Source organism: Pan troglodytes, chromosome 3, assembly GCF_028858775.2.
Source record: "Pan troglodytes isolate AG18354 chromosome 3, NHGRI_mPanTro3-v2.0_pri, whole genome shotgun sequence".
Classification (NCBI taxonomy): domain Eukaryota; kingdom Metazoa; phylum Chordata; class Mammalia; order Primates; family Hominidae; genus Pan; species Pan troglodytes.
The window spans coordinates 130,897,404-130,925,274 of NC_072401.2; the positions used below are offsets into that span (position 1 = coordinate 130,897,404).

The window sequence follows — 27,871 nt, forward strand, 5'->3', positions numbered from 1 at the left end:
GAGGTTCTAGGGGAAAATCAGTTTACTCACCTTTTCCGCCTTTTAGAAGCTGCCCACCTTCCTTGGCTCATGACCCAATTCCTCTGTCTTCCAAGTCAGCAACAGAAAGTCGTCATTCACACACTGATGTCTCTTTTATTTTCTGCAGCAGGAAAGAATGCTTTTAAGAACTTGAATAATTAGATTGGATGTACCTGGGTAATCCAGACTAATTTCTCCATCTAGAGGTCCTTAACATTAATCACACCTCCAAAGCCCCTTTAGCCATGTAGTGCAACATATTCACAGGCTCTATGGATTAGTGTGTAGATAATCTTTGGAGGCCATTATTCTGCTCATCACCAATGGCTTTGGGTTATGTTCTGATATCTGGTCCCATCACTATTCTTTTCCATGCTTTTATCCAGAAGTTATTTTTTCATTTATGCTTTAAGAATATTTTATACAAATCTATAAATAATTATAGTATGTTACATTAAATTTGTATTTAATATACATATTTTAGAGAGACGTATACCTTCTGACATCAGGTTTTTGTATTTCTTTTTTCAGATAGATTTCATATTTAATTTCTTTTAATAATATTTCATAGCTTTCTTTTTACTGGTTCTCTCTGCCTTCTTCCTTACCTTATTCCTAGGTATTTTCTAGTTTTTCTTCCTATTACGGTGATTGAAATTGTGCTGCTATCATGAATAAGATATCTTCTCTCATTTTTATATGTAGGTGCTTTTTGCAAGAATAAGCGAAAGCTGCTGAATACACATGCATACACACATACACACACATACATATATGTGTATATATGAATACATACATATTCATATATGTTATTAAAAATTAGAGCTTCTGAGCTAAACAAGACATATAATTATTTCATTAGCAAAATGTGATAGCTTTATATATTCTTTTTGAGACAACACCAAATAATTGCAGGAACAAGCACCCCATGTTGTTTTGGATTTTAATTGAAATTATCTAAGTGTTTTAACATTTAGCACATTTGCTATTTGCTATTATGTTTCATAGATAGATAATTGTATTAGTACAGGTATCTAAGTGTTTTAACATTGAGCATTTTTGCTGTTATATTTGATAAATAGGTAATTGTATTAAGTTTTTTATTCCTATTGTACATGGAATTTTAATTAGATATACCTGCTAAAATGTATCAAATGAATATTCAGTGTCAATTGATTTGTAATAAGGATTTTCTCCTTTAATGTGTTGATACAATGGAGTATGTTGATAGATTTTTTTTTCTAACATTAAAACACCTTTACATTCCTGTAGTAAACCCTAATTGTCATAATATATAATTCTTTCCATGCATTATTAGAGTCTATTTTCTAATAGATAATTTAAAAATTTTCATCAATAGTCAATGACGAAATAAGTCTCGTAGATTTCTTTTGTAACTATCTAACATATTTTGGAATTATTGTTATGCTGGCCTTATAAAAATCTGTGAACATTTCTATCTTTTTACATGGTCTGAAATAGTTTGAGTAAGTTTGGAAGTATCTGCTCTTTAGAAATTAGATTAAACTCATCTATGAGTCCACTGGGCTCCCTTACTTATTCTAATAGCGTATGTTTAATTGCTTTTGAAAAGTCATGGTTTTCACTTTGTGAAGTGTCAATTTTGTCAATTTAGATCTTGCCAGACAATTTTTCTGTCTTTTAGATTTCAGATTTGTTGCCACAGAATTGTTAGCAGAAATTCCATACAATTTAATCCATCTTTCACTTATTTGTGTTTAGGATATTTTCCCCAATTCTTTAAAACATCTCCCTAAAGCAGCTTTTGTCTGCTCATGCCAAAAAAAAATTCTGCTAATTCAGATTTTAAACTCGTGATCAAATGTCTATTTAGAAAAAGTTGACGAAGATTTGCATCACATTTACTTATAAACATATATGCATATTTCCCAAGCTTTTCAGAGAACACAAAATACCATGCATATGCATATTTGGCTTTGATAACAATAATCAGAGGAGCATCTTGGTACTTGTGGGAACAATGAAAAACAGGGAAAACAACATGTATATGTAATTGTAATGCTATGGTCTGAACGTTTGTGCCCCACCCCCCAGTTCGTATGTTGAAATCTAATCACAAATGTGCTAGTATTAGGAGGTAGGGCCTTTTAAAGGTGATTAGATCATGAGTGCACAGCCTTCATTAATGGGATTGGTGCCCTTATGAAAGAGGCCCCAGAGAGCTGCCTTGCCTCTTCCTCCATGTGAGTGCACATTGAGCAGTTGCCATCTACAAACCAGAAAGCAGACCGTTATCATGCACAGAACCTGCTAGTGCCTTGATATTGGACTTCTCATTCTCCAAATTTGTGAGAAATAAATTTTTGTTCTTTATAAACTACCCACTTTATGGTATTTTGTTACAGCAGCTCCATTGGTCTAAGACATGTAATCTTAAGTTTCCATTAAAATGTAGAGTAATTTTTTATTGTTACTGTAAATCCTCAAGGTCCTTATTGTTTTTAGATTGAAAGTGTGGAAGAATGAGACTATGCAAATAAAACACTCTATAGCAATACATATTCATTTCAGAATGAAATCCATAATGTTTGATTTCAACTGACAGCTCTCTTGTGTGTATATGTATGTATGCGTGTGTGGTAGGGGAGGGTTGAATTGGATGGCATTTGGCTGTCATTGAAATTGTGTCCACCTGTGAGAAGTACTCTTATTTCTTGATTGAAAAAGTTGACTAGCATAATGTTCTTACCAAAGTTACAAGAAAAAGCAATGTTTTTAATAGTGTAGCATCATTAGTGCATACAGACACACACATGTGTATATAAATACATATATAGAGGGAAATCTTTTCATAATCCAAGCTGATAAAATCCATAGTTTGCTTGGGACGTGTATTGGTTACCGTTTTTTTTTTACTGCTGCAGATCCTCTTGGCCTCATCTATCTCTTATATGGATAGATGACGATACATAAGACACCATTGCAGTGACCAGTTCTGTGTGGGCTCCAACAGGTTCATGCAGGTTTGACCTAGTCTTAGATTTGTGCCTCTCAGTCTCTGCACTTGTGAAACTTGCAACTTCAGAGGCATTAACACTTTTGGGGATGAATAACTGACCAATGAGGAAAAGAGACTGATGAATCAATGTTCCCCTTTTTCCCCTTAGATGGATGATACATTCATCTGAGGGCTGTAGTCCTCCTTTATAGGACTTTTCCAGGCTATTTCATGATGGCTTTTAGTACTCTGATCTGCCTTTTGCACCTGACAAACCATTCTGGATAAAAGTTTCTGATTTTATTAGGGCATTGTTGCCTAAGTATGATTGGGTATGCGTTTCTCAGCCTGTTTTAATAAAAATTACTTTGAGAGATGTCTTCTATTCAAATATCATGGGACTTCAACTCTCAAGGAGCATTCTTCCATTAATACCTCAGGGAATAGTCTCCCAATGTCTACCTCTTGAAAATTCACCAAAATGTCACTTAAGACAAAATGTACAGAATACTAACTTAAAGGTTTAATGTAAACTTTTATATAACTTTATAAAAGTTATATGAGAAAGGGGTTTGACATTTCTGAATCTTTCTAAATCAAAGTCCAAAGAGTGTATTGATTCTAAATTAAGCTTCCAAGATATTTACTCTAACAAAGATATGTAAAACATTACCCAGTACCTGCTCTTAAGTGTTAGGTTTCTCTTTTTTCCTCATTTAAAACTCCTCATATCATATGAAAGATGCCCAGAGTCTCTCGTTATATTTGCCTCTTTGTAGGCAATTTCCTCAGGTTTCCTGAATCATTTCTAACCATTAAGTGAAATCTATAGGTGAGTCTTCCCTTAAGACATAATCAGGCCATTTAATGCATTACACATTGCTGCTTTAAGATGTTTCCTCTGAGCCAACAGCATGACTATGCCTTGTGGAGCACGTACGTGACAGTGCCTCAGCACTTAATATTCCTGAAATGCTGAGCAAATGTGTGTTTAATATGGATTTCATTTTTTTGAGTCTGAAAAATTAAAAATCCCCAATTATTTTGTAAATTCTAACATTTGTAAATAGTTTAGACCACAAAGTGAATTTGTAAAACTATTTATCATCACCATTTGTAAACTGTTGCTGCGAATTCACAAGGGAACATTTTATAGGCATTAATAGTGTTTCAGAGATTTGGTTAGACATGCCCTCAAGGAGCTCATAGTCTCATGAAGGAGTTTACAGTCTATAAAACTGCCTGATTCAATTGCCTGGAAATACAAGGTACTTTGATTTCTAATCCCTCCATTTAATCTAGGCCTAAAAGAAACATTGAAAAGAAGAAGTGCAATATTTTGGAATATTTGGAAATTTAGAAATTTTAGCCTATAAAACATAAGCCATTTAAAGTTGTCAATTGGATGAAATATCTACTAATTCCAAGCATATTTTGAAAAATTTTTACTTCTTCAAGAATTCTATATTACTTATTTTGGGGGAATGAGATTTAACATACATCAGCTTGCAAATAGAAGTGAATTCTTTGCATTGACATGGTTTATACACATGCATCTGTTTGTCCATTTATTTAGGGAACATTTAATAAGTTTCTGCTGTAGACCAGATGTTATGCCAAATGCCAATAATACAGTAGTGAAAAAAGCAATGGTAGTCTCTACTTTCAGGCAGCTTACATTCCATTCTATGACAGTAAATAAGCAAACAAATATGCAAAGCAATTATAAATTAGGCAAGGCAAATACAAGGGTGATGTGCTAGGCAATACATGTGGTTGTCTTTTAGATAGGGTGGTCAAGAAAAGTTCTCTAGGGAGGTGATATTTAAGCTGAAAGGGATAAGTACATCAGAAAGAGATGAGCAAACATCTGAGGAAAACACCCTAGGGGAGGCAGAGCGACACTAAATGACTTATAAGACCTCTCCAGGCTGCATTACAGGGGGAAGGATCAGTGTTAAGAAATAAAGGAGACGGAAAATAGAGGCCAAGTATCACAGGGCCTGTAGGCCATGATGAAGTTTCCATTTCATTCTAAATTCAATGGAAAATCAATGAAGAATTTCAAACAGAATTTAGGTTAATATTAAAATATGACCACTTACATTGTTTTCTAAACAGACATTAAAATACACAGAGTTTCAGCTCATTGTAGATATATATATATATATATATATATATATATATTTTGAAACTATGTGTGGAGCAAATATGGATAGTGATAAGGTTGATGTGATTAATACTGGACCAACAGCAGAAAAATCAATGGGCAATGAAACCAGTTGGAATTATGTGACTCTAGGTCTGAGGAAATGAACCCAGTCTGAAGGAAAGGAAAGTCTCAAAGAAGTCTGAAGAGAGTGCTGTGTTACTAAAATCATCACTGAAGAAAGGAGTAACAAATCAAATTGAATTTAGTTTGGAAGAGATAAGTATTATATATTCTTTGTTTGAGATGAAGAAAATTAATTCTTGGGGGAAAAATCAATTCTTGGGAAAACAGGTAGAACCAATGAGAAGGATTCTGTTTTTTAAAGAATAGTTACAGAAAGAATGAACTTGAAGTAGGGTGACTCTAAGAAAAGAAGCCCAGTGCACATTCAAGGGAGACTGATGACTATGTGGCACCAATCCCCATATAATGTGCAGTCAGAGAATCCTTACATTGCATTGTAATAGCTCTTTCAGTGAAATTGTGTATAATAATTGAAAATATAATGTAGAGCCGTGATCCCCAATGGCTCCAGCGACCGGTTTTGTGGAAGACGATTTTTCAAGGGACGAGGCTGGGGCCGTGGTGGGGAATAGTTTTGGGATGATTCAAGCACATTACATTTATTGTGCACTTTATTTCTGTTATTATTACATTGTAATATATAATGAAATAATTATACAACTTGCCATAATGTAGAATCAGTGGGAGCACTGAGCTTGTTTTTCTGCAACTAGACGGTCCCATCTGGGAGTGATGGGAGACAGTAACAGTTTATCAGGCATTAGATTCTCATAAGGAGCAACCACCTAGATCCCTTGCATACACATTCACAAAAGGGTTCCCTCTTCTATGAGAATCTCATGCCTCATGTGATCTGACAAAAGGCAGAGCTCAGGCAATAATGCCAGTGATGGGCAGCAGCTGTAAACACAGAAGAAGCTTTGCTTGCTCACCCACCACTCCCCGCCTGCTGTAAGGCCCAGGTCCGTTGGGGACCCCTAATATACAGAATGTGTACAGTAAAAGAAAGGGTTCATACTCCTTTCCCAGTTGTATTTTAGTGCCATGGTTATACCAAATCATGAATACAATGGTGTAAAAAAAAAAAAAAGAATAGAATAGTCGTTTGCTCATGCACATCAGGAAGTCCATCAAAATCATTAAGTGTCTCTTCTAAGTAGGGACCAAACAAGCGCAGGCAAGAAGGCCAGTCACTGGGAGCCGGGCGCGGTGGCTCACGCTTGTAATCCCAGCACTTTGGGGAGGCCGAGGCGGGCGGATCACAAGAAGATCGACACCATCCTGGCTCACACGGTGAAACCCCGTCTCTACTAAAAAATACAAAAAATTAGCCGGGCGTGGTGGCAGGCCCCTGTAGTCCCAGCTACTTGGGAGGCTGAGGCAGGAGAATGGTGTGAACCCGGGAGGAGGAGCTTGCAGTGAGCCGTGGTAGCGCCACTGCACTCCAGCCTGGGCGACAGAGCGAGACTCTGTCTAAATAAAAAAAAAAAGAAGGCCAATCACTGGGAAAAAACCTCAAGGGCAGCAGGCATAGGAATGGAGACACAAAACAAAATGTTGAGCAAAAGAAAATCAAGAAGGAATTAGTTTCAATATAATAAAATTGAAATTCAATGCAAACGCGCACACACACACACACACAAATCCCAAATGTAGGAAGATCTATGCAAGTGATTATGCAAAGGAAACGAAAGGGGTTAAGGGTTGAGGTTTCTTACAAGTAAAATTGCCCAAAGGCATTATCTCATGTCAGGCTGGGGCTCATTACTAGAAAATGATTAGAATCAATGCTACAAAGTCAAGAGGTACCCAAATGAAGAATTTGGCTTATGAAAAACAATAACAGAATTAATGAACGGGCTTTAACCTTTCAGTTCAATACGTATTTAATCTGTTTGTCTGGGCAAAACTTAAATATAAGGAAAGAATTTATTGTTAAAGCCATGTAAAGTGCAATGATTATTATGCTAATAAGACTAGATAAGTAAAATCTCTTGCTTTGTAAATGTCATAGATTAAAAATGGGTTGTGCTAATAATTAGAGCAATGATGATTTTACGATTTTAACACAGATCATTTTACTCCAGCTTTAATTGTCTTTTTTAAATTTAACTATTTTATTTTAATTATGGGGAGTCATATATAATTATTTTGAACTTTACAAAATTATTCACATGCACAACAGTTTAAAGCCTTATGCTAGATATTTAAATGACATGAATCTTTTTCCAGTGCCAGTTGAAGATTTTTTTCTAAAGGAATAGATAACTTAAAATTATATAAGGGGTCTTTTGTAAGAGGACAATTTGCTTTAATAGTTGCTGCTTTTGGTTTTCTATCTTGAAATGAAGGCTGTTCATGCTTAAGTGACTCTCATATTTTGAATCAATTATCTCTGGTATTTGCAATTAGTGTACTGGTCACTTTTTAGTTGCTCTCAAGTCTGAAATATTCAGATCAGTTAGAAGAAATTAACTCATTTGTGACCTTTAACATGAATAATGTGTATTTCTGAGATTTCACAGATTATCTTTGGAAGTAATTAAATTTTGTAAGTGAACCGGTTGCAGAAAGTTGGTTTGTGCAGTGTTTGGGGGAGTTGAATATTTTATAATAGCTTTTTCAAACTTCCTAATTTTACCACCAAAATACTTTACAAATCATTTCCCTTTCCTCATACTCCCTTTATCCAAACTCAGTTATCCTAATTTGGGCCTGATAATCTTTCATGCACCTAACTTTACTTTCAGTTTCTCCTGCCAATTTTTGCCAGACTGTTGCTTACTTGACCTTTAATATCCACACAGGTATAACTTCTTCAAGTATCTCTCCCTAAGCTACTTTCTTATTTCTATGTTCCCACTGATGAAATTCTATTTTGATCACATTATCTAATCTTCAGGGAAGGCAACCCTATTGCTGGGTAAGGATTTGGTTAAGCCTTGTCAATGATCATTTTAAGAGAGAGATGTGACCAATACTTAATTCTGGCCAATGAGATATGAATAAGTCTGCTGGGGGCTTTCTGAGGAAGTTATTTTTTGGAGAGATAGAAAGGAGAAAGAATGAAAAGAACAATGCCTCTTTGAATGCCAAACATGTCGTGTCTAGATGTGGTTCCTGAATCTGCTGTAGGATAAAACCAACTGATAAAAGAAATTGTTATAAGAATTACAGAGAAGCTGAGCTGGAGTTTTAGTTTTCAGGGCCTAGAGGCTTTTCTACTGATAAGCTTACTGTCATTTGACATAATCAATCTCCTTCTTATTTAAAATATTTTGAGTTATTTAAATTACTCCCCAACTGCTATATGTAAAATTTAGTACAGCTCAGTGAGATGGGCAAAATGATTGGTAGCAGAAAATTGGGACATAGAATAATACATTGTTTTCTTTTTAAAAAGTCACTGGGCACACTCTTACCAAAGGATATCTGGAGATAAAGAAAGGAGATTATAAACTACCAGATTTGATAGAAATCTAGCCAGACTTGAGAGGAAAGCAACTATGGATGTTTGGGGCAATTGTAAAAATGATGACTCCCTCTTGTTATTTCCTGATTTTTTAAACTGTGAGTTAGAACAATGAATTTATTAATTTTCTGTTGCTGTTAATGAATTACCACAAAATTAGTGGCTTAAAACAATATACACTTATTCACAAAGTTTCTGTAGTACACAATTCTGGGCATGGCTTACCTGAGTTCTATATTCAGGCTCTCACAAAGCTATGAAAAGTTGTTGGTCAGGGCTGTGTGCTCATCTGAAGTCTTGACTGGGAAAAATCTATTTCCAAGCTCATTTCTGTTGTTGGCAGAATTCAGTTCCTTGTAGTTATGTGACTGAGAGCCCTGGTTTCTTTCTGGCTTTTGCTGAAGGCTGTTCTCAGGCCTGCACTCTCTTGCCACTTGGCCCTCTCCATGGGCAGTTCATATAGCAGTTTACCTCTTCAAGGCTAGCAGGAGGGTCACTCTTGTGTGCTAGCAAGGTAGAGTCTTATAAACATATCATAACCTAATCATCGGGCCTATTTCATATGCTATTAGTTAGAAGCAAGTAACAGGTCCTACATATATTCATGAAGAGATAATTATTCAGGGTGTAACAATAGGTCATCTTAGAATTCTGCCTACTATAATGAAGTAAATCAATATATTTAGTGAACACAACTTGTACTATTGGTTGGGAGCAACTGGATGTCATTCTATAGCATTCAGAACTAGGTAGGAGTAATGGGAAGAAAACTGTGTGTGCCTTCATTCTTTATGTACATTGTACTAGTATATTGATAAGAATATATAATAAAAAGTGTGCTTTCAAGCAAATGTTGGATATAAAATTGTTGGATATTTTCAGTGATGTGTACATTTTATAAACATGCATTTATATCTATCAAAATAGTATAAAACAACCTCAACTCTATCTCTAAAACTGATAAAAGGTTAACATTGCTGTTGTGTTGACCTGATTCTGTCTCATTTAACCTCCCCTACTGAAATAATTATTTTTTACAACTTGATATTGAATGAGGAAGCTTCTTAAATTGAGATTCTGATTTCATAGCATACAGAATGGTTGAAATTGTTAATATTTGAAGTGGTTGAGATTAATAAGCTAAAATACAAAAGTAACTCTGTGGACCTATTGTTGTGGGCTGAATGTTTGTGCTCCCCCCATTTGTAAGCTGAAACCCTATCCCTCAATATGATGGTATTTAGGGGTGGGGCCTTTGGAAGGTAGTTAGGATTAGATGAGATTAAGTCATGAGAGCTGAACCCTTATTAATGAAATTAGTGCCTTTATGAAAGTACATAGATAATTTGTGTCTCTCTGGTTTCTGCCATGTGAATATACAATGAGGAGTTGTCTGTGTATGAACCAGGAAGTGGCCCTAACCAGACACTGAATCTACCCATACTTTGATTTTAGACTTCTCAGCTTCCAGTACTCTGAGGATTAAATATTTGTTGCTTAAGCCACCAGCCAATGGTATTTTGTTATAGCAACCCAAACGGTGTATACGTCACTTATCAAGACGTTGTCTATATAACATTCAAGGAATGGATTTGTACTGAGGTTTTAAATGACAGAGAGAATGTACAGAAACAGTTTATACTTCTACTTTCTACTAAACAGATTTTCTAATGTTGAGCCCATTTTAATTAACAAAGCTTATTATCAAACTATTGTGGATCTCTCATTTAAAGAGAATTAGAGTGAACTCAGATATGGAGCCACTTTTGAATACAACCTGTTCTCAAGTGTGAACCAGGTTTGAATATCTTTGTATTTACACACAACCAGATAAGATTTATTAAGCCTGAGCTCTGATTTTGTGTTGGAAATTCTGGTTCCTAATAAGAAAAATGTGTACATTATCTCCTTTAATCCTCAAACTAACCTGACAGGGTATGTTCTATTACTATCTCCAATAAATGAAGATATAGAAAAGAATAGAGGTTATATAACCTACCCAAGGACACATAGATATTGATTGTCAGATTCTAGACTCACCTGGGCAACCTGGGCCTAAAGTTTATATGCTGAACTACTGTAATATTGTGCTTTCAAAGAACAGAGATAATCTTACCCTGGACTGGTTATAGTCACTAAGAAAGGCACAATTTAATACAACTATGAAAGCATCTGTTCATGTAGGTGGTAGATAAAACTCTTTAATACACTGGAATATTTGATGTATGGATAATTAAGAATGTATTTATAACCTTAAAATATTTCAACACTCTCAGAAAAATAGGAGTTTTTCAGACTGATTCTATATTAATGCATGCATTGGGATACTTAAGCTTATGCTAGTGGAAAGAGATATAAATGCAAGCAGAATGAAGAATAATGAAAATGATATTTATTGTTAAAGGGACTGATTTAGTCTATATTTTGAAGGTTTCCCATTGGAGTTAGAATTGGACTTGGACATTGACTGGTGCTATGGAAAGATACTTTGAAATGAATAAAATAGAAGATTCTGCAAATTATGTTTTTGCTGTGTTTTTAAATGTACTCGTAAAATTAATCACTTAAAGATTAAGAAGTCTTAAGATTTCCAGAAATAAATATTTTCAAAACTAAAGGTGGATAGAAAAACCCTCTAATGAAAGTGTTTGCTATGGTTTAAAGAAAACATTCTTTTGAGTGTGTTTTTCACTTTTCATTGGATTGCCTTGTCATAATGTAGACACAGTTTAAAAGTGAAAATGAAAATGCATTTAGTGACCTCTGAAGGATGCTGGGAAAATGCACTACCATTTTGTAAATAGCTTTCAATATGAAATGTGATAGGTATTTTGGAATTTTCCAAAAAGCAATCTTGAAACTTCAAGTGAGGTTAAAAAAAATGTCTATAGTATTTCAGGGTGTCCCCCAAACTATAGGAAACTGACAGTTTCTAGACAGTTTTGCTGTCTAGAACCAAAAAAAAAAAAAAAAAAGGCAATGCAAATAAGGAAATTTTTCCACTAGTTGAAGTAGAGACACTTAAGGACAGAAGGGTTAGGAATGCATAAGGTTATTCAATGACATTTACTGAATCTTAACACTAAACTTTCAGAATTTTCTGTTTATTTTCAGATTCTTCTTAACCAACTTTAGTTTTTAATCAATAAATCTAAATTGTAAAAGTTAAGTTCTTTGATTTCTGAAACACAACTAAATAGCCTTTAAAATTTTAAATGCAAAAGGAATTAATTTTGATAGGCTAAACAGTGCAAGTCAGTTTAGCCTATTGTACTAAAGTTTAGTATATTCTACTAAAAATTGATCCAAATTGATGAATCTAATGGGAAGAGCTGGAAAAATGAGTTCATATTCAATGAAATTTATTCCTCAACAGCCCTTTACTATTAACAAATAATGGTGTTGCTTGTTTGTTTTTGAGGGGGGTGAAATGAACATTGATAAATTTACTTTTCTAAACTGTCTAAGTACCACAAGTGCTGCTTCTTCATGAGGCTGCTGTATAATGGTGGCAGGAGTTTATCACTATTTCAACTTATGCATAAGTATAATCTTTCCTGTTTTAATATGAGAAAAAGAAAGTCTTTTAAGGACAAGCTCAGTAATTTTTCCTTTGGTGTTAAAAATGTAGCAATTATTGGAACAAACAAAGGGATGAACAATATCAGTTGATTAAATGAGTTTCCTTTTTAAGTTATGAAATCTGTTTCTATCAAGGGACATCTGAAAGAAATAAACAGTTTTTGAATAAAAGCAAAGCAAATTCTCTCTCCTTACATAATTAGGTCAGTGGCGACTGACTCTTTTATTTGAGAGATCATATAGATTTTATACACCAGAGTACATTGACCATTATGGGAAATTAGTTTTGAACTAATGGAAATGTTAATCTATTTTTGTATTGATAAGTTCAAACTATATTCAAAACATTCTAATTGGTAATTAGACAAAGTTATTCTTAGCATATTAATATTTATGTAGTATCATCAAGAAAAGATGCATTTGCTAAACATCCAATTTTACATTTCTAAATTTTTCTCTTTAATACCTGTTGTTAGATTCAAAAAATTTTAATATGACTAAGTGCCTATATGTGTGTGCACATGTATGTGTGTGTTTAAAAAGAAATATGGAAATAAAGCTTTGCCTAAAGTTTGTTTCATAAAAGCATCATTTCTTCTTTTCTACTTCTCTCTCTGATATGTTAATACTTCTGTGTTATTTCTAGGAATCAATATTTTCCAGATTAACTTCCTGGTTTATAATTTCTTGACTTCATTAATTTCCAAAACTTTCCTCTGCTTTACCAATGTGGTCCAGGCACTCATAAGCTTGGTTATTCCTGAGGTCTGTCAAAATTTAATGTGGTTTTATGGACATGGCCTCAAAATTTCAAATCCCTTTCTTTGACCACAGCCTTTTAACTGCCTGCTCAGTTAGCCTCTTATTTCTATTGAACGTATGTTTTGCCCTATGTTCAACTCTTGTCTTTTTTTGATTATCCTAATACAGAGTCTCCCACTGGCTTCATTTAGCTCCTAAACTACATCCCAATCATTTTACTTCTGCACTCACCAATACCTTAAAATTCCACTAATTGTCTTCTTTTGGTTATAAGGTCCATCGTTTGCTATTACCTTAGTCAAGTTAGTTAATTTCCCAGTGTTGCTTGGTGGGAATTATAAAAGACCTCTCTTTTAGGCTTAGCGTGAAGAGTAAATGAAACCACACACATTAACAGTGTAGAACAGTCCCTGGCACATTCTGCTCACTACATGTGGATATTATTTTATCCATGACAACCTGACAAGTCACAAACTTGGATAAATTCTGTTACTCATTTTGTTTTTGGTTGTGAATCACTAAGTATTGTTGAAATGTGATCTTGTATTTTAGCTATACCATAAGTTCTTGTTAAAATATTACATATTATAATATTATTTTTTTAGGATACTATAAATCATAATATTTGTCATCTAAAACTGGAGTACATTTAAGGCGAAAAAGAGGTGCAATTGATATTTACACTGGGTCTGTCTTGGGCATGCTGTCATCATATTATTATTTAAGTAAAACTAGGTTAAAAATGTGCTCTAAAATATTTTCTTATGTAACTATTTGTTAGCCATACTTTTTCCTTTTGAATTAAAGAGGATGTGGGAAATAAGGCTGTTTAGGATGGGTGAGCAAGTATTTGCAGCAGAACTCAAAAGAGAGTTCACAATGATTATGTAAGTAGTGAAACTGTCAAGGACAATTTGTTAGTGATAACACTTATGCTGTCCTGCTGAAAGTTCTTATTTAACATGATCTTCATAGAGCTTCAGTCCATGAGACATGTTATTTATCTACCCACATTACCTCCATGATGTTTAGGTGATAAATGCCATTACTGGTTTCAGAGTGTGGCTTCACTCACTCCCCAGTCACGATACCGACACTCATTTTGCCTGCCCTCTCGGTTACATCTTAACATCCCTCTGACTTTCATCTTTAATCCTCCCACTTCTAAGACCATTTTTTCTTGACTCGTTTGTTTCTTTTATCTTAAAAAGATATTCAAATTGGCATTCCATAGTTTTCCTACCATCTAGTGCCATACTTTGGAAGAGTAGTTCACTGTCTTTAGTACTTCATCATCTTGCTCTCACTCCCCATATTTACAAACTGACTTCGGATATCACTATATTAGTCTAGTTCAAATTCCTCAGTTCCATCCTACTCAGCATTTACTGAACACTTTTCATGGTTGGCAATGTTGATTATTTGCTGCCTGTGTAAGAGTCTCCTCACCTCATCCATGGCTTACGTGAATTTGAATCTGCTTTTCTACACTTAGGTTTCTCTCCTTTTTTTCTGATTGTTTATGTTTTTCATTCATTGATATTCAGAGCTTGTCATCCTCTTCCATATGGTTTATTTTAGTGAATGCAACTACTTCAGTTATAACTATTATCTGCATTCAAATGAATCCAGTGCTGTGTATCTTGTCCCAGTCTCTCCACTGAGCTTCAAACTACTGAAAACCACTATGTGGATATCCTGGTACCTGCTGTTTGGCCCATTCAAGATGTCTCTTCTAAACTCCATCCTCTATCTGGGTTTTGTATTCACATTAATGACATCAGTATTTACTTAGTCATTTAGACTCTCAGCTTCAGTCATTGTTAATTCTTTGTTACTCCTTATATTTCATATTGTTTTGATTACCAAATTATCCATTTGTTAACTTACTATCTATGCCACAAATATTTAAATGTTTTCTTTTTGATGGGTGCTCTTCTGGGTTCTGGCAGTGTAATAACACATAACAAAAAGTTCCTAGACTCATGCAGCATTCATTCTAGCAGGAAAAAGACAGACAATGAACTAATAAATTTTATTTATATATATATATATATATATATGAAGCTAATTTTGGATAATTAAAGTTACTGTGAAGAAATTAAGATGGGTAAATATATTTGAGAGTTACTGCCATGATAATTTTGTTAATCAGAAAACATTTCATTAAGTAGATGACTTCATAGCGAAGATCCAAAGGGTTCCAAAAAGGCAGGCATATGAAGATCAGAGGCAAGAGTATTCTAGGGAGAGAATACAAAGTGAAAAGCCCCTCAGGTGGAACCAGATTTATTGTCTTGTTGGGGCAAAAGGAGAGTAAGTATGACAAAAGCCTAGCAAGCTGGGGGTATGTTAGTAAAAGAAGTTGAGTTGTAGACTTGGCTGAATTCATGTAAAATCTTTTATTCCTTGTTTAGAAGAGTTCTAGGTAAAGAGGTAGCATGATCTCCTTTATGTTTCTAAAAGATAACTCTGGCTTCTGATGTAAAGAATGTACTACAAGCTAACAAAGAAGCTAAGAGGCTTTTGAAGCAGTCTAGTTGATAGTTGATGGTGGCTAGGCTTAGAGTGGTCACAGTGGAGATGAATTTTGGATATGTTTTGGAGCTGGAGTTGACATGCTTTAATGATAGGCAGGTGATGAAGAATGACTTGTGTCATGGGGTCAGCATTGGTGAGTTTTACTGAAATGAGGAAAACTAGGAAGGCAAAGGATATGGGTATTAATTAAGAGTTCACTTGACAGATAGTTATTAGAAATAAAAATGGTAATGCTAAGTAAGTAGTTGACTCTTTGAATCAGGGGGCTCAGCTGAATGTTCTAGGCATAGGGAAGAGGGAAGTGTCATATCATGAAAACCAAGAGGATAGTGTTTCATGTGAGTCCAATGCTGTTAATAAATCTAGTGAAGTGGATTGGAGCAGACCTCTGATCATTGTATTGGGGTGCATAGACATGATGTACTTTCCTGTTTTGGAAGGCTAATAGCCATAGATGCTTAATTAGAATGGGTAAAGAAAAGCTATAGGTGTAAAATGGAGACTGAAAATTTTTATACCAAAAAAATGGCTCTGCATTAAATTTCTGCTTATCGTTTCCTGTTTCCTTTGCATTACCTCTTTCTGCATAACCATTTCCTCTGCCCTAATTCGTGCCCTATTATTTATCATCTGAGCCTTTTAAATAAGCTGTGGACTACTTTTTGCTTATGAAAATTATGTCTCTCCTCTGCAGAATGGCTCTCCATTGTCTGGAATCATTTTCTTAAAAGTGTAGTTTCTGGCAGACTATCAATTATCCAACAGGGATTTGACTATTTTCTATGAATATGAAAAGATGAAACCTTTGGTTCACATATATTTCATACATTTAAAATTTGAGATTAACTATTTTCACAGAAATTCTATTACATCCATAATTATTATTAAGTTTTTAATAATGGACTACAAGTACTGTGTGGGACAGTTGGTCTAGGCTAGCATTCATTTAACAGGGACTAATTTGTCTTGACTAAGATATTTTCATATAAATTGAATTTTATTAATTAAATTTTCTAAATTTGCATTTTTATTGTAACTGGGATATTGCTTTATTGTATCCCCAATTCACAGAAAAGGATCAATAGCTTAAAAGTCACTCACTGAAGCATGAAGATAGTGATAAAATATGATCGTAACTACTATAAAACATAAAGCAATAAATATAAGCAGTGATTAGGTCTGTGGTAGAATGTAGAATGTGAATTTGTTTGTTCTTAGAACAAAATCTCTAAGCATGTAATGATTTCATAAAGGCAGCAGCAAAAGAAAATTGCAAATGGAAATTTCGAAGAAGGGTGTTTTAGATTTATTAAACTGGTAATCATTTATGCTGAGTTGCAACGCCTAAACTGTTATGAACATTTGGCAAATAGTTACAAGGAGGCTTCACAGTTTATGTGCCAATTTAAAACAAAGTGTAATGACCTCTGTGGTAATTGAGTTTTACCTGAACATGATAAAAATTATCATTTTCTGTATGAAATTAGTTAATTTTGTTCAAATAGGTGAGAAGAAAGCAAAACTTGGCCGTCAAAGTTATACCATTTCAAATTTTCATTTTATAATAAAAAAGTCATACTTTTTTTTTTTTGAGACAGAGTCTCGCTCTGCTGCCCAGGTTGGAGTGCAGTGGCATGACCTCGGCTTACTGTAGCCTCCACCTCCTAGGTTCAAGCGATTCTCCTGCCTCAGCCTCCTGAGTAGCTGGGTCTACAGGTGCGCACCACCACGCCCAGCTAATTTTTGTATTTTTAGTAGAGATGGGTTTTATCATGTTGGCCACAATGATCTCGATCTCTTGACCTCGTTATCCACCTACCTCGGCCTCCCAAAGTGCTGGGATTACAGATGTGAGCCACTGCTGCTGGTCAGTCACACAATTTTTTAAAAGCTTCACAGCCAGTGAATCATCATAAGGGAAAACAGAACAAAATACAATACAGTTGTAAACTGACATGGTATGTCTTTGCATATCAGAAGTACACACTCTAGAGGCGCTGTCACCATCCAATATGCCGTCATTTATGTAGCTTATCTGTGGAGGAAACACTGATGTGTAAAGTGTAAGCCAACTTGCCTTATGTATGGTATGTGTACAAGAGAGAAATTCTTATCATATTTTTTTAATTACTGAAACACCATGATATATGTGAAGAGTTTTCTATTTAATTAAGGGCTATTTTATGAACTGAATGGAGGTGGCTATAATGCAATGCCAGTATGTGCACTTTTTAATTCTCCACATATTTATGACTCAAAAATATGCTGGCTGATTTTAATTCACTGTTGAATGAAACAGAGAAAATTGTAAAGAAGACCAAATTATGGTCATGTTTTCTGCATTCTTTCAGTGTGCTCTCAAAAAATGCATATTGAGTCATGAATTTGCTTTTCTATCCTGCAGTACTGAGAACGTAAAAGGTGTAATGATTTTGAAATGCAATTAGGAAACAAACAAAAATCACTTATTCATGACAATGAAAATGCTTATAAAGACCATTTTTGAAATTTCATATATCTTACAAATTTATCTCAATGATAAATTTAGTAAATTTGCTCTTTCTGGGGTAGCCAGAATCTATCACTTGATGGACCAACATATGTCAAATTTAAACATTCAGGATAAATATAAAGGTTTCTTAAAGTATGATGCAAATGGTTAGCTTACTCAGAGTTTAGTTCCCTCACAACATGTATTTTCTTCACTTGTTGATGAAAGAAACCAGCATGTTTTAAAATGTATGTTAAATTACATATACCTAACTAAATGCAACTTAAGAATTATTTGGGGGTTTATTTGCCACTCTCAAAATTAAATCATTCAACCCTGAAGATTTGATTGTGATATTTTTCAACTGAGAATCTGATGTAACATGAAAATAGTCCTTGTTCAGAAATAGTCCATAAATTCTATCCAAATATCAGGTAACTGCTTGACAAAACCACCAAAAACTAGCTGCTATTTCCAGTAAATGCCATTTATTTAACAGAATGAAAGACTATGGAGATATTCATTTTCAGAAATTTAGATAATTATGCGGGGTGCAGTGGCTGATGCCTGTAATCCCAGCATTGTGGGAGGCCGAGGCGGGCGGATCACGAGGTCAGGAGATCGAGACCATCCTGGCTAACACAGTGAAACCCCGTCTCTACTAAAAATACAAAAAATAAAAATAAAAAATTAGTTGGGCGTGGTGGCGGGGGCCTGTAGTCCCAGCTACTCGGGAGGCTGAGACAGGAGAATGGTGTGAACCTGGGAGGTGGAGCTTGCAGTGAGCGCAGATCGCGCCAAGGTCACGCCACTGCACTCCAGCCTGGGCGACAAAGCAAGACTCTGCCTCAAAAAAAAAAAAAAAAAAAAAAAAAACAAACCATAATTATTAGGTTGAACTATATGAGGTCAATGATGTTGAACTGTTTTGGACTGTTAAAGAAAATAGAAATTTCCTATGGTTCCACTTCATAGAAGATACAAAATCCTTTCCACTTGAAAACATCTAGAAACACTGGCTAACATACAATAAATACTTTTAAATATATATTTTAATTAATAAGAGTAAGGAAAATGCCAAGAAGCCACAAAGAGAAAGCTGTGATATGCATGAAAAGTGGGCACTAAAGCCTGGGGGTGTTTTTGTTGATGTAGGTCAACAAGATGCTTGGTTTTCCACATTCCCACAAAGACAGAGCATTAGGGTTTGTCTAGCTAGAGAGTTAGGTGACACTGCATAAAGCTAGAATGCTTGAACATCCTTACCTATTCCTTGGCTCTCAGGAAAATAACAAAAACTTGTATGTGTCTGTAACCAAATTCTGGCCTTCATAAAATGTTGAGGTTTTAATTTATACTGCCAGACAGGTCAAGAACATATAAGGCCAAAAAATTAATTATCTGTTATTATTAGTGCCCTATCACTGAAAGAAGCAAATGCAAATGCTTTCTAAAAACAAAGCACTCACAATCCAGGCTGCATGGGGTTCTTACAGGAAAACGCTCCTGTAGATTAATTCACAACTGCAAATGCAATATTATATGCATATATTAAATGCAAATTATAATAAATAATCAGCAGAGACAACAAACAGCACAATTAAACACAGAATTATCAGATAATGAAATTATAAAATAAATGTATAAATGTCTTAAAAATAAGAGACTGAAAACACAACTAAGAAACAAGATGCTGTGAAAAATCAGAACAAAAAAATAAACTAACAAGAAGTTATAGCAGTGAAAAATGTAAGAATGGAAACATTAATAGAATGGTTAAATAGAAAATTGAATATATCTATTGAAAGGAGCAAACTGGAAACAGGAGCTGAACAAATTATTCAGAATGAAGCACAGAGAATTAAAGTGTAAAATATAATGAAAGCAGTCTTAGGAGAAATGGAAGAATGGATGAGATAGACCAGTGTTTTTCTAATTGAAAATAAAGAGTGAATACAGAGAGTAGGAAAGATACAACATGGAAAACATAATTCCTGCAAATTTTCTGGAGTGAAGAAATTCTTGATTTCTTATGTTCATGAATCATGGCACATCCTAAACAGAATGAATAAAAAGAACTCTGCATCTAGACACACTTTAATCAAATACAGAACATTCAAGCAAAAGTATGTTTAAAAGCAATCACATAAAATATTACTTACAAAAAATGAAACTTAGCACATTTGCTAACACCAACAATAGAAACAGATGACAGTGAAGAAGAATTAAAACACTGAGAAAATATAACTAGCAACTTAAAATTTTATATCTAGTCATTTAGCCAAATTTTATATCCAGATAAACATTTATTAAGGAAATGGTAGTGAAATAAAGTATATTCTAGAAAAACAAACAGCATGAGTTGTGAGTGCAAACAAATCCTTAACAAAATATATACTAAATGTTATTATGCTACAGGAAGAATGAAATTGAGTGTCCAGAAAGCAGGGTTAAGATATAAATAGAAGTAGTGAAAAAAGAAACAAGAAATAATAGTGCCTTATGTAAACAAATATTGTTTGGATAGAATAATAATTATGAATTATTTGGCCCAGGCTCAGAAGAGCCTTAGATCCCACCTGTCCATGGCAGGAGTGTCAAAGATTTTGTGGCCATCTTTAATTGGCCATGAATGAGATGGGGACTAGGATAACAATTAACATTAGTAAGTGCCCTGCTTTAGGATCCCAAAGAAGCAGGCCCTGGGACAAGGATTTGGAATTGGCTTGGAGTTAATTGAAGGGAGCAACAGTACAGAAGTAGCAAATTTAGATAGGAAAGTGAGAGGGACAATAAAGGGTGCATTGACAGTTAAGGTACCACTGTGAGCAATTGGAAGTCAATCCTTCTGAGGAGCTATGAGAAACAGTACATAGAATATGCAGCTCAGATTGTTTCCACCTTAGATGTAAGGAAGCTAAGAAATTTACATACCAACCTCTGTCAGTCAGTGCTTGTGAGTGCTGAGGTTCGAAACATTAATTCCCCAGAACTTCTGGCTGCCTGCCCTGAACACAGGCAGAACAGGCTCCACCGGCCAGAGAAAGCCCTCAGCAAAGAATTACAGGTGCTGGAAGTTGGAAGTGTTTTAAATAGGCACCAAAATGGTAAGGGTTGGTAGTTATGACTTAAGTCCTGAAAAGACTTACACTAAAAAGTACTCTTTTGGGTTTTATGTTTTAATCAGAGTCCTCTCCTTTTTTTTAGCTTCTGGCCTATACCTAATGGATTGTGCCTTGTCCTTAGAATCCGAGCTCTTTGATCCCCTCTGCTAAGTGAGGATTCAGTTTTGGTTTTTTTTTTGATTTCCTGAAACAAAAGTGATCAAACCATCTTTTACTTAAAGAAGAGAAGGCATACATTTTCCCAAAGGATATTTTACCATGTATTTACCTAAAGGTAAGGCTGAGAAGAAGCCCCTCTCCTTCCTGCCGTTTTTTACAGTCAGCTTGTAACTGACACCCAGCTTCCAGCATGTGGTCAAAAAAGGCAACTTAGAGGTAGGGGTTCTAAGGGTAAGGTGGCATGCAAAGGTATCACTCACAGCTCTGGGAATTCCAAACAACTAATTTTAAGGAGTAGTATTATGTCAATTTACAAATTGGTAGAAAGCTATATATAATGATTCTTTACCATTCACTTACTGGTTAGGCTGAGCATGTGATAAAAAGAAAGGAAGTGTGGTTAAGTCAACTATAGAGTGGACTTGAGTCAACGAGGAAAACTTGGGGTTGGAATCTGGTTTGAAACCTTGTTTAGCATGGCAATCAAGGCTTGAGATAGAACAGAAAAGTGGCAATGTATGGTTCTTCCAAAAAAACACTGTTTTAGGTTAATAGTGCATCTTGTTACTCACCTTCCCCTAAATTACCCCTTCATTGTTTCAGGCTACGATTCAACAAAATTTACTTCATTTTAAAAGTTCACTTCAACACTGTCCAGATAAGATGTGCCATCCTGTATGTCCAATACGGCAAGTGTTAAATGTGTGTGTGTGTGTGTGTGTGTGTGCACGTGTGCAGGTATGTTGGTCACAAATTTGCAAGTTGCAAGTGACAGAAATGTACTCAAGCTACAGGACCAAAGGGGCATTTATCCTCATATAACTGGTTGGAGAAGGAGGGTTGTCCAAGGAGTAAACCTCACTTAGGCTGGGTTTAGGGATTCAAATAGTGTCATGAGGATATTCCTCTCACTTTCTTTGGTTATTTCTTATGCTTTCCACAGAGTTGGCTTCATTCCCAGGCAATCTCTTCCCATGTTGTGGAAAAGACATCAGGCCAGTAGCAGACAGTGCTAGGTTCTGGCTTCCAATATTCTTACACCACTTTCCCAGTGAAAAGAAAAAAAAGAAGCCACTTTTTCAACCACTCAAATGAAATTCCAGGGAGGATTCTGTTGCCTTGGTATCCCTACACCTCTTATACCAACAGGGCCAGAGAAATGGGGTTCTCTGATAGCTAGAGACTGGCTCATCTAACTACCCTGAGTTGAATTTCTCACAAGGCAGAACTGTTCAGTTAGCAGAAGGAAAGTGAAAGAAAGTGTAATGGGAAGCCAGAAATTTTATCTTGCTTAGAAGTTAAAGAGTATGCACATGAAGGTAAATATTTGAAATAGGAATTTTGGGCTAATATGGAAGGACGTGTCTTCATTAGAGTCTAATATGAGCAAACAAATAACATACCCAATTGTTTCAGCAGAAAATCACTCTGTACACTGAGTTTGGAGGTCCTCATTCTTGCAGGTTTTGCATATAATCACACTCTGTTTATTTCCCCTGAAGTTAATTGAAACAGAAATGTACATCATCATTATGACACCTGCAGGTAGTTTCTATAATACACATTATTGATGAAATTTTCTAAAGCTGCTTTTATATCTTAAAGCTGCATACAAAGATGACTCTGACAACAATGGAAATAAAAATCGCTTTAAAGCAATCTCATGTGGTCACATCTATTGTTTTGCTATAATGGGATTCTGTTAATATCAATATATTTCTGAAAATCTTCTCAGTTCCCATGATCAAAAGAAAATAGAAGAGAACTATAGTCCCCTAGTAGCTAATTAGCACATAAAAAATTGTATTTGAGAACAGAAGGAGAGAAAGGGATGTGCTATTTTCTTACCATTTCAGTTCCTTTGAGTTCTGCAAACTTGGGTATTAGACACATAACTAGATTAACATCAATTTGCACCACTCTGATTTTTAATGTTTCTGCAAAATTTATTAATAAAAATATTATTTTACATATACATATTCTTAATATGGTACATTGTTTATATATGTGTATACACACACGTGCATGTGTGCACACACACATATGTTTGTGATGCACATGTTGAATGCTATCACACATTCTCAGCCCAGGAGAGCTAGTGCAGCAGGCCAACTGCATCCTTTAGGCCAGTGAGCATTTGTATACTGTGCTGCAAATGTTCTCAGCCAAATAGTACTGTCTGGACACCAAGCAGAGAGAATTCTCTGATGCATTATTTTTTCACTGCCACTCTCTGTCACTAATTTTGTTCTTTGAAAAATGTCCCTGACCTCAATTGCCAATACATAAGTAAATAAAATAAAATGTAAAATTGATAGTGCAGTTCTGTCCAAAGATGCAAAAGAAAGGTTTGACTGAGGCTTAAGGTAACTTGAAAGAGATAATTTAGTCTACTCAGGATAAAAGGTAGTGATCAATTAGTGATTGATGGAAGTCATTTGGCATTATTAAGGAAATCATAAGCATCATTATAAATTGGTGAATAGAATAACAATTATTTGCAAGGTATAAGAAAGAAATGACAGAGGTATGTTGTGATTTCAGAGTATTTGGAGAGCATAAAAATGATATTCCTAAAACCTAGAAGATACCACCATGAGAAAACGAGTGATGCTGTAGCATTGAATCAGGTACTGCCGAGAAATTATCCTCCTTATCAGCCCCAAACAGTTTGTTCCTATTTAATTAGATGAAATTGCTCTTCAGAGTTTCGAGAATGAAAGAATATGGGAAATCAAGGAATGATTATTTCTATATGCCAGAATATAAAACTACAATTTGAAATATATTTTCTTGCTATAGCATAACATATTTAATGCTTTATATAATTACTAAGTGTGTAAATAATTTTTGTGAACCACTTGATCTTTTCAAAACATTAAAGCAGAATTTCTTTTACAAAGATGCTGTTTGTAATGCATTGTTAAAAATGAGAATTTGCCTCATTTTTCTTTTTCTTTTTAAAGTAGATTTGCCTAATTATTCTTTTCTTTTTAAGGTAGACCCGTTAGAGAAGCTCTGCTGAAAGCAAAGTAAACCTATACATGACCTTTTTAATAATAGTATTAATTATAATCACACTCTGTCTTGATTTAATGCAGTGCCAGAAATTCTTTCCAGTGGCAGCAAAAGAGAAAACAAAACCAGAAACTCTTAGTTGGAGGAAACTCTTAGTTTCCTTTTCCTACTTCCAATTTGTATGAAAAGGAAGTATCACTGTATTATAATTTTATTATTTATACTTAATCAAACACAACTGAAAGTTCTAATTATTATTTATCTTAATGATTCATGAAATTATATTGGAAGAGTTCCTGTAATATGTACAGAATATTCCCAAGCTGTGCAAAATAATTACCGTTGATGAAAGAGCCACAGTGAAACAGTATTTCACAAGTGTTTGGAGTTATTCTCACCAGGGGCAGGCTGTGGATCATTGGCATTAACTAATGATGACCTGAGATCAAAGACAGAACCCTATGGAACTCCAGCTTTCAAGGTAGCATAATAAGTCTGAAATGTCGAATGAAATCTTCTACAAATGAAATTTGAAGTACAATAATGGCCCAACAAAACTGTCAAGCTAGCTCTCCAACTGATAGACACACACAAACACACACACACACACACACACTCACACCCCACATGATTGATGATTTAAAAGCTCTAGGCTAGGAAAGTGAAATAGTTGCAGACAAATGACCAAAAGCAAATTTTTAAGTCCAGTTACAAAAAAGCAAATGTAACCAAGTCTATCATGCACTGCAGCATACCTCGTGCCATGCCAAGAATACACAAAATGACCTTTCCAGAAAAGAAAACAAAATATAAGACAAAAGCAAGATTGATGAACAAAATCCTGCACTACCTCTAAACAGCAGTGTTAATCAAGCAACTATAATTGTCCTGTTAACTTATATCAGCTTGCTTTTAAAGCTCTAAATTCTTAGTCTTTAGAGTAGACCATGCTACTACTGAATGTGTAAAAGCACAAAGGTACAAATTTGGCATCCAGCAGAAAACAACAAGTTGTAAGAGCATACAAAGCTTCTGTGATGGCAAATCACTGATTATGTAAAATTAATTAGTATAATTCTGATCAGAACAATTATTTCTCTGTAACAGTTCGTTGGAATTAATAATAATAGGACAAAAAATTCTTAACGCGTGTCTTCAACTGTTACTGCAAGCATTAAAAATAGAGCTGTGAAATCTTCGTGAAGCCTGTGAGTTGAGCATACACTGCTTTACTTCTGAGAGAGAGAGAAGGCAAAAAGACAAGCTTATAGAAGATATTTAATTAAAGTCAGAAAGAACATTAAAATAGAAAAATTAGCTCAGTGAAAAGTATCTTTTCATTTCCACTAAATCAGAAACAATTTAAAGACTGCAATGGAAACTGGAAGTAAAAGAAAAAAAAAGCCCTCTTTAATTGGTTTGGAATTTTCTATTGTACTTCTGGAGTTCTGACTGGGTACACTATTGAACCTACTTGTTTTAATTATTCATTTATTTGTTCTTTTATTCATGTAGTCATTCACTTATTGATTGACATATTCTCTTATCCATTCATTCATCTATTCATTTATGTAACATTCTCTGCTATTCGTTAGGTACCGCGCTATACGTTGAACATGCAAAATGTATATGGCATGATATCTGCTCTTGAAGTACTTAAAGTGACAGACAAGCATGTAAATCAGTATGTATAGTAAAATATGGTGCCATTTAATATGCTAAAGTGGGGTACAGAAGTATTTAAATCTACCTGTGCTAGTGGGGTAGATATGCTCAAGGAAGCTTTTAGGAAGAGATGTTATTTGAGCTATTCTTTATGATGGCTTAAAATTTACCAGGAATCTACAACATCTATACTTAAACAGGAAGAATATTTCAAGAAACATTGACATTTGCAGATAATTAGAAATGACAAATTTGAGGCTTATTTTCTATTATGTTTCACATAATTACATATTTCAAGTAATAGGTAGTCAGCTTTATATGTAATGAACAAGTGGAACAGCAAATGGAATAATAATTCTTAGGGAAACAGTTATTATATTTAAAATTATGTCAGTCTTGACCACAAGGCCAAAATTATGAATGAGGTAGGTTACTAAAAGGGCACTAAGCTTCCCTTCATAGTTATTTAATAATTACTAAGAAGAATGTGTTAAATGAGAGGGTCACAGTCTCTGGCTTATTAATACAACCATGATAGGTTTATTTCTTGTAAGTATGCTCAGCACACTCAACTGGGGCCATAACTTTGACTGGAAGTCCTGAGAAGAGGGCTTTCTGCCAGAGGAAATTTTGGAAGTTAACAGTGACCTATCAGATGTCACTATGTGGTAATAATGGGGATAGAATGAAATTGAATACATAGGAGAAATGTTTCTGTTAAAGACAGAAAAATTACACAAAATTCAGAGGCACTGGGAAAATGTTAAATTAGATACTTGACCATTACTCTTCAGACTTAATATAGAGAAGGATCTTAAGGGCTTAAAATATTTTATTTTTCTGGTTCATTGATTACTTTTACTTATTATTGTCATTATTATTATTATTATTATTATTATTATTATTATTGGAGTGGCAGTAATAGTAGTAGTACCCAGTAGAGGCTTAACCAATAGATACATTTTATTGCTGAACTACATTATTGTTAATATATTATTTGGTTTACATTGTTATTTAAGGGCATTTTGCAAATGTCATCTCAAGAAAAAGAAGTGAAGGATAGACTGGAGGTAAAACCGGAAAGGATGAAAAACCAAACAAGGCTGGGTTATTAAATTGTTTACTCTAATAAACAATATTGCTTGTTCCTTTGGCACCTTGTGAGAAGCCTTAGGAAATGTGCCTCAGAACTTTTGACTCAGGGAGAGAAAAGGTGGAAATGTTTATTTATTGGTCCTTATTGTTCGTTGCTCAATAATGGCATTGTACATTTTTGGGTGGGGTACATGTGTGGGCACAGAGTGGGTTCCCATGGGCATCTCATACTATAATCCATAGGATCCCAGGAGCAAAGAGTAACACAGGTGGTGCAGGCCTGAGTCAAGGCTGAGGGCACCTGGGCAGAATGGTTGAAGCCTATGCAGGTCTGATGATGACAATAATAGCTGGAGCGGCCAACAAACATCTGAAAAAATACTCATCATCCCTAGTCATCAGAGAAATGCAAATCAAAACCACAATAAAATCTCATCTCACACCAGTCGGAATGGCTATTATTAAAACGTCAAAAAATAACAGATGTTGGTGAGGTTGCAGAGAAAAGAGAACACTTATACACTGTTGGTGGGAATGTAAATTAGTTCATCCTCTGTGAAAAGCAGTTTGAAAATTTCTCAAAGAACTAAAAATAGAACTATCATTTGACCAAGCAATCCCATTACTGGGTATACATCCGAAGGAATATAAACCATTCTATCAAAAAGACACATGCACTTGTATGTTCATTGCAGCACTATTTCACAATAGCAAAGACAGGATC

The 27,871-nt window shown here is 34.7% G+C and overlaps 2 long non-coding RNA genes across 2 annotated transcripts in view; one reads left to right on the top strand and one right to left on the bottom strand.

The window, feature by feature from the left end:
• Positions 1–27,213, top strand: part of LOC129143768 (uncharacterized) — a 56,217-nt gene extending 29,004 nt beyond the window's left edge. The window contains exons 3-7 of the long non-coding RNA XR_008547611.2: positions 21,293–21,484; positions 21,973–22,058; positions 23,914–23,999; positions 25,983–26,071; positions 27,072–27,213. This is a non-coding gene — a long non-coding RNA (uncharacterized LOC129143768). The remainder of the gene's footprint in view (positions 1–21,292; positions 21,485–21,972; positions 22,059–23,913; positions 24,000–25,982; positions 26,072–27,071) is intronic.
• The window catches only part of LOC107974404 (uncharacterized), a 46,388-nt gene that overhangs the window by 1,714 nt on the left and 16,803 nt on the right, over positions 1–27,871 (bottom strand). The window contains exons 2-3 of the long non-coding RNA XR_001717144.3: positions 22,773–22,865; positions 31–142 (exon numbers count right to left, since the gene is read on the bottom strand). This is a non-coding gene — a long non-coding RNA (uncharacterized LOC107974404). The remainder of the gene's footprint in view (positions 1–30; positions 143–22,772; positions 22,866–27,871) is intronic.